Below are 9,348 nucleotides of genomic sequence, written 5' to 3' on the forward strand. Positions count from 1 at the left end.
GACACCACACATGGAACAATTATCCGACACCAGCTGGCGGTCCTATCATTCAACTCACTTCTGACACTATCTACCCAGAGATAGTGCCAGGCCCCACAGGTGTTTAGGGCTCAGTTGCACAATACTAGCCCCACGCCCACATTTCAGATGCCAATGGCAAGTCCCAGGTTGTTACTTATACTTCCGACTGTGGGCTATAAACTGGGATTTCCACAACCCCCTACCTGGGTTCAGTAATTTACTAGAATGTCTCATAGAACTCAGGGTAACACTTACTTAGGTTTACTGGTTTATGATTAAAGGATAAAGAATACCGATGAACATCCAGATGGAAGAGATGTGTGGGGTATGGCATGGGGGAAGGAGCATGAAGCTTCTATGCCCTCACCAGGCATGCCACCCTCTCAGTACCTCCAGCAACCCAGAAGCTCTTCAAACCCTGTACTTCGGGGGGTTTTATGGAGGCTTCATCATGTAGGCATGATCCATTATCAACTCAATATCCAGCCCCTCTCCCCTTCCCAGAGGATAGGGGTGGGGCTGAAAGTTTCATGGTTTGGTCTTTCTAGTGTCCAGCATCCAACCTGAAGCTATCCAGGAGACTACCAAGGGTTGCCTCATTACAACAAAAGACAGTCTTATCACCTAGGAAGTTCCAAGAGTTTTAGGAGCTCTGTGCCGGGGAACCAGGGACAGAGACCGATATTTTCTATCATTTCACAGGTCAGGTCCCATGAAAGCCGAGGAACAGATACCAGACCGCAGCAGACTGAGCCCTGTATTGGTCAGAGTAGAAGCCCAAAGAGGAAAGAGGAACAGGGAGCCAGCTGGCACAGGGTGATTCTGGGTGACAGTTGTTAGCCAAGGGCTCAGACCTTATCTAGAGGTCATGCTCCTTTTTTTATTGTTGTTTTTTTTTTAAGATTTTATTTCTTTATTTGAGAGAGAGAGAGCATGAGCAGGGGCAGAGGGAGAGGGAGAAGCAGACTCCCCACTGAGCGGGAAGCCCAACGTGGGGCTCGATTCCAGGACCCCGGGATCATGACCTGAGCCAAAGGCAGACACTTAACCGACTGAGCCACCCAGGCGCCCCCAGAGGTCATGCTTCTTGAGAAAACCAGGCCTCTGATCAGAGAGTCCAGGACACTCGTGAAGGTAGAACCTAACATCTGCTAATCCCCATTCAATATCCAGGACAGCCCAGCCAAGGCTTCTAAAACAATCCTGAGGTTCCTCATTCATTTATACCCACAACAGACTTTTCCTTAGCACCCACTTTGTCTCACTCAGTGTTGGGCATTGAAGTCACAGTGGGAAAGACGTCTCAGTCTCATGAGAATAAAAGGTGGTGTGGGATGAGGCCCGAGGACACAGCTAGAGGCGTGGTTTTGAGAGGATAGTGAAGAGAGAATACTTGGTGGGGGCAGCCAGGAAGGCTTCTCAGAGAAAGTGGCCATGGAGTACAGACAGCCTGGGGTATCATGGGGTGTGGGTACAAGGGCTGGGGTAAGCCCTTTCCGGGAGTCCTTGAATGAAAGAAACCAGATACGCATGACAGCTGACCAAGGGGTGTGGCAAAAAACTGGGACCAGGCAGAAGTGACCAGTTCCCAGAATCTGAGGACCTGAGAGAAGGAGGCAGGCTGGGGAAGAACACTGGGGTACCACCAGGACCGAAGCTCCACTTGGTCAGAGATGGGTCCTCTGAAGACACCACTGTATGGGCCACCATAACCTCAGAGTCCTCAGGGGCCTGGGGGCGTCGGGGGAGCTCCACCTGTTGCCCCCACCAAAGCCAACTCCCAAGGAGCACTCCAACCCCCTTAGGGCCTTTAAGATCCATTATGGACACTAAACCCTTTTAAAGGTCTCTTTTTAAAGTAGCTCAGCTGGGTTGTTAACAGAGAAACCATCACAGGAAGTACTGATGACTTCCAAATAGTCAATTTTTTGAGCAACTGGCCCCAGGCCGGCCTCCTCGGCCCTCTCCCAACAGCACCAGGGTTTTCTGCTCCCAGAAACCTCTGTACACACACACACACACACACACACACACACACACACACACACACACACACACACACACACACACACACACACACAGGATTCTTCCTGGCCCAACACAGAGCTTGCTGCCATACGAGTTCTCAGAGTCGGGGCCCTCCCTGCGGACCAGAAAGGCCACACTGAGGTGAAAGAAGTGTTGTGCATGGAAACCTTCCTCCTTTCCGTCCGCCCTCTGATCCACACACCCAGTCCCATAATTCACACACCCCCACGGGCCAGGCCAATGACGGGGCCCCCTCAGAGACACGGAACATCCAGGGGCAGACGTCCAGGACGCCACAGGCTACCAGGGCTCCAGTTCTGAAGGAAGAATGAGCCCCACTTGGGGGAGGTTAAGCTCTCCCAGTGACAGGGTCACAACGGAAGAGAAGCGGGCCCAGTCCAAAGCTCTGGAGGCTTTTAAGAGGTAGGACGAGAAATGTACAAAGGAAGCTGGCAAGGCTGGCCCAAAGCTGTAAGAAGAAACCAGGGGCCTTTGCTGCCAGGCCTGTGATGCCCCGAGTCCAGGGCTGAGAGAGAGTGCACATGAGGACCCGGCCGTGGCCGCTGCTGGGTTTAGCAGCTTCAGCTGGGGAGCAGGCCGACCTGGGCTCCAGCCCAGCACCAACCACCTCAATTTCCTCACTTGTAAAGCCCTCCCCGACGACTGAAATCCCCTGGCCCAGGGCTGAGCTGCCGGCCTAGGCCCCACCGGCCAGCTCTCCACTGCATGGGAAGAGGGCCCAGGGAAGGAGGTGAGGGCCAAGGTCTCCCGGCCAGGGCTGGGGCCTGAAAAGGCAGGAAATGAACTGGACTCTGGCCCTCCTCAGAAGCAGACTTCATTCCCAGCCTGGTCCTTCCCAGCTGCAGCCATTTCCCGGCCTCTCCCCAGCACCTGGCACCTCCATCGGTCCTTCCCCTCCCGCCGCCGCACTGCGCACCGCGAATCCAGAGGAGGGACCCCACTGCCCGCCACTCTGCGGGCACCGACACCGTGCACCCCCGAAGGGTCTGGGGCGCCCGCTGAGGCCAGGAGGGGTGGGGCGGGTTGGGGGGCTCTCTGCAAGGGAGGCTCCCGTTCCAGCGCAGGGCCAAACCCAGGTCGGCCTGCATCGGAGCCCGGATCTGAGACTCGGGTCCGAAGAGGCCCAGACTAGCCCAAGGGCCCGAGAACCTGGCTGGAACGTTCCAGCCCGGGATCCCACCTCACCCTGGGGCGGGAAATCCGTGAGCCCTGGCCCCAGGCAGCAGCCATCCTCACGTCCCCTGCAGCCAAGCCTCGGGGCCCTGGGAGAGGGGGACCTGCTGGGGGTGGGAGAAGGAAACCTGGGGCTCGTAGGCGCGACCCCGCCTTGCGGGGGGGCACCACCTCAAGGCCGGTCTTGGAGGCCCTCTAGGAGCTGGGCCGAGGCCTCTCCAGAGCCCCTGGTGGCTGATGTGGGGACAGGCTGCGATTTTACTCCCGCCACGAAGTGATCCCCTCCCTTAACACCTGCCGGCTGCCCGCCAAGCGGAGTCACCTTACGCCGCGGGGGGGGGATGAGGCCACAGTGCATGTGGATCCACAGTAGGCGACAGGGGCCTGGTGGTACTGGGGCAGTACTATCGGTAGTCTTTGTCCCGGCCAGGACGGGTCATCTAGAGAAAAGGGAAGGGGAATGGACCCTGAGTGACCCAGTTCTCAGAAACCTGGAAATCTTCGGGGTTTGGTTTTGCTTTGGGGTTTAGTTTTGTTTTGGTTTTTTTTGCACTAATTTCCAACCCCCACTTCCAATCCAACACTAAAACATGTCCACTCTACCTGCTAAGTAAATAGGGAATGTGCCCTCTTTCTCTATGGCCATCCCCTTTATACCTCGCAATTATCACGATTTGTAATTCTATATGTGAATTACATCATGGCACCGAGGGCACGAGAAATGTGCATTTCTTTATTCTGATAAATCACATGAAATCTAGCTGGAGTCCCCTGCTCTCACTGCCAGGGTTGGCAGGAACTCTACTCTTTGTCATTTACCAGGAGCCTACCCCTGTCCCTGTGGCCAGTCACGGACCCAGGAGGCTCAGGCCATCCTGAGGGGAAGACACACAGGCTACCACGGCAGCTCCACCAGGCAGGCACTCGTGGCCCCAGACCCCTAGACCATGCTTGGCTGGGAGCTCCCAAAGCCTGCCCAGATTGAGGGATGTTTATGTCATTTCTCTGGGCACCCCTGTAGCCCATCCCTCAGCTCCCCAGCTCCCTGCCTTTTCTACACACACCCACCCCCTTCCGAAGTCAGTCCACTCTACCTCCTCATCCATCAAAGCACCTACACTTTTTTTTTTCAGATTTTATTTATTTATTTGAGAGAGAGAGAGAGAGAGTGTATGTGTGTACACACACACGGGGGTGGGGAGGGGCAGAGGGAGAGGGAGAAGCAGGCTCCCCCCTGAGCAGGGAGCCTGATGCAGGGATCGATCCCAGGACCCTGAGACCATGACCCGAGCCAAAGGCAGACGCTTCAACTGAGCCTCCCAGATGCCCCCAAAGAACCTACACTTTAATCCCTTTTCCTCAAGCAGGCCACTATAACATCCTCAGTGGGCTTAGACCTGATTCTTGGGGGGCATCTCACACTCCCACCAGCAATGTATGAGGGTTCCAACTTCTCCACATTCTTGTCAACACTTGTTATTGTCCATTTTTTTATTATAGCAGTGATTTCTTTGCTTATTCCAAACCTTCCATTTTTTCTTACACACCCAATGTGTAGAGTGGATATCCAGGAAACAGCAGGTTGGGGCAGGAGGATGGACTCAGTTCGGTACATGGGAGTGGGAGACACCTGTGGGACAGCCAGGGAGGGGTGGCTAGGAGACTTCTGGATATAGTGGTCTCAGCCTTGGACAGGGGTCTGGAATGAAGGCAGAGATGGGGACCTCATTGAAATTTGGGTCTCACCAGCCCTGGGAAGGTATGTGAGGCCATGAGAGAGGGTGTGTTTACCCAGGCAGAGTGTGGAAAGTGAGAGGTGGAGGATCTAAGATAGAGCCTTGGGAACCGCCAGCATTTAAGGGACAGGAGAGGAAGGCGCCCCTGAGGGGCGCCTGCCGCTGAGCAGCAGACAGGTGAGAAAACTAGAAAAGAATGTTGCCTTGGGGAAAGCAGCAGGAGGAAGAGGCTCCGAGAGCAGGAGTGCTTCCCTCCCATGTGGATTAAGAAGTGTCCACTGAACAATATGGGTAGGATGTCAATACATGTTGAAGTTTTGTGATGAAGTTCATTATACTATGTTCTCAACTTTAGTGTATGCTTGACATTTTCCCTATTTCCAAAATAATTTTTTTTTTTTTAAAGTACCCATTGCACTAGCCGTAAAGAGATCACCGGTGAACTTGGCAATTGCAGAATCTCTGGAGCGGAAGAAACAGGAGGCTGATTCTAGGAAATGAGGGAGGAGGAAAGAGAGAAACAGAGTGTGTTTTCACCCTGATGCCTGACTCACTGACATCCCAGGTAGCGATCACTGAGCACATACACCCCAAGTATTCTGAGAAAAGCGATGATTACGGGTGACAGTCATTAAATACTTTATAGTTGCTGGTGCCTCCCACACAGGGACCATTCTCAGCTAGGCTCAGCAACAAGCCAAGAGCTCTTCCTCAAAAGGAAAAAAATTGCTCACCAAAGAGAGCCTGAATTTGCTCCTAAATCCTGGCTGCTTCACTGTGGTTCTTCTGTCGCCCTCATCCGCTGCAGACACCTGAATCCCTTTGGGGTCATTGAAGCTATTGGAAGAGCTGCCTGCCCTTCCGCCTGGATCACCCGGAAGCCTTCTCCTGCTCCGGGCCCCTCTCAAAGCGGGCAGCTTACAGGCTACTCAGTAAATGCATCAGATGGCACACCGAAACGTGATATAGATCGACTCCCACATACACAGAAGCCCAGCAAGTGTACTTTCTTACTACGACTAAGGGGACGAAAGCACAGCAAGTTCTTTCCCTTTGCAGGATGTGATGTTAATTTTATGTGTTGACTTGACTGGGCCATAGGATGCCAGGATACTTGGTCACACATTATTCTGAGTGTGTCTGTGAGGGATGAGATTAACAATTGACTCTGTAGACTGAGCAAAGCAGACTGCCTCCCCAATGTGGGTGGGCCTCATCTAATCTGTTGAAGGCCGGAATAGAACAAAAGGCTGAGTAAGGGAGAATTTGCTCTCTGCCTGATTGTCTTCGAGCTGGGACATTGGTCTTCTCCTGCCTTCGGACTAGAACTTACACCGTCAGCTCACTTGCTTCTCAGGCCTTCGAACTTGGACTGGAACCATATCATTGACTCTCCTGGATCTCCAGCTTGCCAACTGCAGATCTTAGGTCTTCTCAGCCTCCATAATTGTGTGAGCCAATTCCTTATAATAAATCGCTTTATATCTATATCCATACCACATATACCTGTATCTTCTATTGATTCTGTTTCTACGGAGAATCCTAATACCAGTAATCCTGACCACTGAACACCCAGAAACTTCACTCAGGTGGCAGGCCTCTATGTTCTTATGGGATTTATCTCCCATTCTCAGCACATCTGTACCTTATCCATGCATCTAAAGTACCTGATACTTTCCACTCTCCAAATCCTAGGAACACTCTGTAATCGATGTAGCAGACAAGTATGCTGTCCTGTAATTTGGGAGGATAATCGAAATCCACAAAGATTAAATCATAGCAGAGAACCAGCAACTCAACGAGTTTCAAGACAAGATGAGAAATGTGTGCTGCTATCTCTGCCAAGAGAAAGAAAACTGCTTCTGGTGTTCTCTATAGAGGAAGAGAAAAAAATTAGTTTCAGATACATAGTTTCACATCAAGCGACAAAAAATATGTACATTTGCTTCCACCAAAACAAACAAACAAAACCTACACACCTGGAATAGCAACTGCAACTGGAATCATCATCTGAGTAAGCCTCGGCTAGCTCCCTGTCACTCTCTGAGCCCCGCGCCTTCTGCACAGGCCACACCGGCGAGTGAAGGGACACGTGACAGACGCCACCCCTGCCACTTTCAAGTCTTTGATGGCGGCATGAATTTCTGTGATTCTCCCGGAGTTGAACTATTGTTTCAGTCTACTTGTTTGTAAGAAGGGGACGTTCCAGGGGTTTCCACTTGTCCCTTTCTACGAGAATGACCCTTATTCCGTAGGCCTGGAGAGTCATGTGTGAATTCCGCCTATAAATTTCAGTTGTTCACCCTGAAACTAAGAAAATAATTCCAGGACGAGTCCAGAGTCTGACTGGGTGCAGCGTGCCTGGATTTGGGTCCAAACTCCAATGACCACCTGATCCACTTGAGCCCCTACACAGTGGTGCTCTGTGTCCTCAGAAATTAGCATTACATAGACTCAAGGTCTGCTAATCCCTGAAAAGTCTGTGTGTTTTCCCTTCACAGAGCACAGTTCTCTGGCAAATGGCCCAGGAAAGATTTACAGTATGTGTCTGGGTGTCATTGAAGGGTTCACTCTCAAGCATACTGGCCCCTCTTCCATTCAAGGGGCTTTGGGTCGGGGAAGAACTGAGGCTCTCTCTCATAATGGCTCAAGTCGGGCTTCCGTAGCCCAACCTGGAAGGGTCTGTTTGTTTATTGTTTTGTTGCTTCCGTTATACAGATGAAGGAGGACTTAGAGGCTGCCTGTTTGGTCCCTTTCGTCCTGTTTGGCCTTGGAACAATTAACCTCTGCTGAAGATATCTGTGAGTTAGACCCTTCTGATCACTGCCTGATGTCTGATGTTCCAGAAGGCCAAGTGCTGCTGTGTGTGCTCGCCTCTCCTGGGGCCCCAGCATTTCCACTGAAATTATGGAGCCCGTTTCCGTGGCAGCATGTCTTGCCAGCATCCCTAGCCTGCAGAGAACAAGTAGCACATCATGTTTCAAAGACACTCCCCTCACTAACGTAGTTCCCAGTGTCTTGCTGAAGGAAGTTTCCTACAGGCTCTGTAAGAGGAAGTCAGGAGTGTGAAACGTGGCTAGGGGCTATGTGAGTGGGTCACACGGGGTAAACCCACCTCAACCTTCCTCCCTCCCTTAGTCTTTGGGTTCCTTCCTCTATTTAAAGCAAGAAATTCCTGGCATTTCAACATCAATGAAGCACAGTTCCCGATTGAATCCAGGGTTCAGTCAGCCAGCTAAGCCAACAGTGAAAACCACCCTTCGCTGCTCCAACTGGCACACTGCATCTAGGATCTCAGGTAAACGTATCCTGTATTATACATAAATTCAGGGGATGCCTGGGTGGTTCAGTGGTTGAGCATCTGCCTTCAGCTCAGGTCATGATCCCGGGGTCCTGGGACTGAGCCCTGCATCGGGCTCCCTGCTCAGTGGGGAGCCTGCTTCTCCCTCTGCCTCTGCCTGTGGTTCCCCCTGCTTGTGCTCTCTCTCTTGCTCTGTGTCAAATAAATAAATAAAATCTTTAAAATTAATTAATTAATTAATTCAGGCCAATGAAATGATGTTTCTCCCTCCAGGGACCAGCACCCACAGAAAACATTCCCACTTACGTTTTTCAGATTTTGTGCTGATGGAAATTAGCAAAGTCTTGCGATGCTTTGGCTGTGCACGCTTCCTCCTTCTAGACTTGACTCCAGAACTAGTCCCCTGAGGCCGGTGAGCATCGAACTCCCCTTGCGGGACTGGAGACAAGGGGACTGGGGCATGAGGAGAAGTGCCTGCCCCTGGCGGGTAGATTGAAAACACGCCCATGCTATTTTGCTGCTCCTGCCATCAAGAGATGGAGTCTATTCCTCACCCCTGGGATCTGGGCATGCCCACGACTTGCTTTGACTGACAGAATGTGATGGAGGTGACATGATGCCGGGCCCCAGGGCGTTAGCTCCTGCCTTCACCCTCTCGGAATCCCGAGGCCATCGTGCCAGGGAAAAGCCAGGAGGCAGGGCCGCAGGTCAGGTCTGTGAGGCTCCGATGCCTCGGCCGCCAAGCACCGAGCACCCACCGGAACACTTCGAGTGAGCATCTCTTAGGCACTTCCTCCGCACCAGGCATTGCGCTGGGTCTAGGATGCGGCAGGACCCCGGCAGACCAGGGCCTGCTCTCAAGCAGGTCTCAGCTGGCGTCCATTTCCTCTTCCACGGGTGCAGGATAATGAGCTCTGTGCTTGCAGGGCTGGGGTTAGGATCGCATGGAATCCCACTGGTGACTGTCAAGTGCGGCACTCGTGCCTCCTGTCCGTGACCTACTCCTCCGCAGCCAGGAGATTTGGGTTTCCACAGAGGCCAGGCCCTGTCGTTGACCTGCTGGGTGGC

This window comes from Zalophus californianus, chromosome 11 (genome assembly GCF_009762305.2).
Source record: "Zalophus californianus isolate mZalCal1 chromosome 11, mZalCal1.pri.v2, whole genome shotgun sequence".
In the NCBI taxonomy this organism is placed as follows: domain Eukaryota; kingdom Metazoa; phylum Chordata; class Mammalia; order Carnivora; family Otariidae; genus Zalophus; species Zalophus californianus.